Genomic DNA, 832 nt, shown 5'->3' with positions numbered 1-832 from the left:
AAAGTATAGAAGCCGGCTTGATACCGCCAGCAATGGATTCTTCCTAGGACGAAATGAAACAGAGGCCGAGGAACTTGTAGAGAACATGGTTCAAAGTGATTCAGTCTACAATGATGAGCATGATAGGAGCAACAGAGGCAGTGGGGGTGATGACTCCAACACAAAGAGAGAGTTGAAGGCTTTACAAGACAAGATAGATCTACTTCTTATGGACAGAGCTAAAAAATAAAATCATCTTAGAGCATCTTTATCCCTGTAAAAAAAAAGGTCTCTTAAGCAAAAAGTACAAGAGGGGCACAAAATAACAAAAACTGTATGCCCAAGTCGCCAAATAAGAGACGTTTTCGGTGGGTTTTTTCAACTGTTCGTGGGACCCACTGACACGTGGCGGCCCACGATTGATTCTTTTTTATTTTTTTTTAATCAGACAAAAACGTAAAAAAATAAATAAATAAGAAATCCATTAAGGGTTTGTGCGATAATGATGCTCTAAGAGCATGATTATCGGGGGTTCTTAAGGTGGAGTTCTTAGCGGAATATAAAAACCCGTCTCTTAACTTTTAACTAAAAAAGCTAAGAACCGGCTCTTAAATAAGAATTTTAAGAACCGATTCTTAGTTTTTTTAGTTAAAAGTTAAGAGATGATGTTAGGAGTTTTCAAGGCTCCTAAGACAAATGTTGTAGTATAGTGATTGTCGAACCAGTTCTGAGGGATATCAAAGCACTGAGAATGCAAGTACTCACTTAATCTAAGTGCAACCAATGATTTAGATGGGTTTTAAGCTATGACTAAAACTAGAAAGCAATAACAGAATGATACTTTCTTGACTAA

This window comes from Brassica oleracea, chromosome C1, assembly GCF_000695525.1.
Source record: "Brassica oleracea var. oleracea cultivar TO1000 chromosome C1, BOL, whole genome shotgun sequence".
NCBI classification, from domain to species: Eukaryota; Viridiplantae; Streptophyta; class Magnoliopsida; order Brassicales; family Brassicaceae; genus Brassica; species Brassica oleracea.
This window is presented reverse-complemented; position numbering follows the sequence as displayed.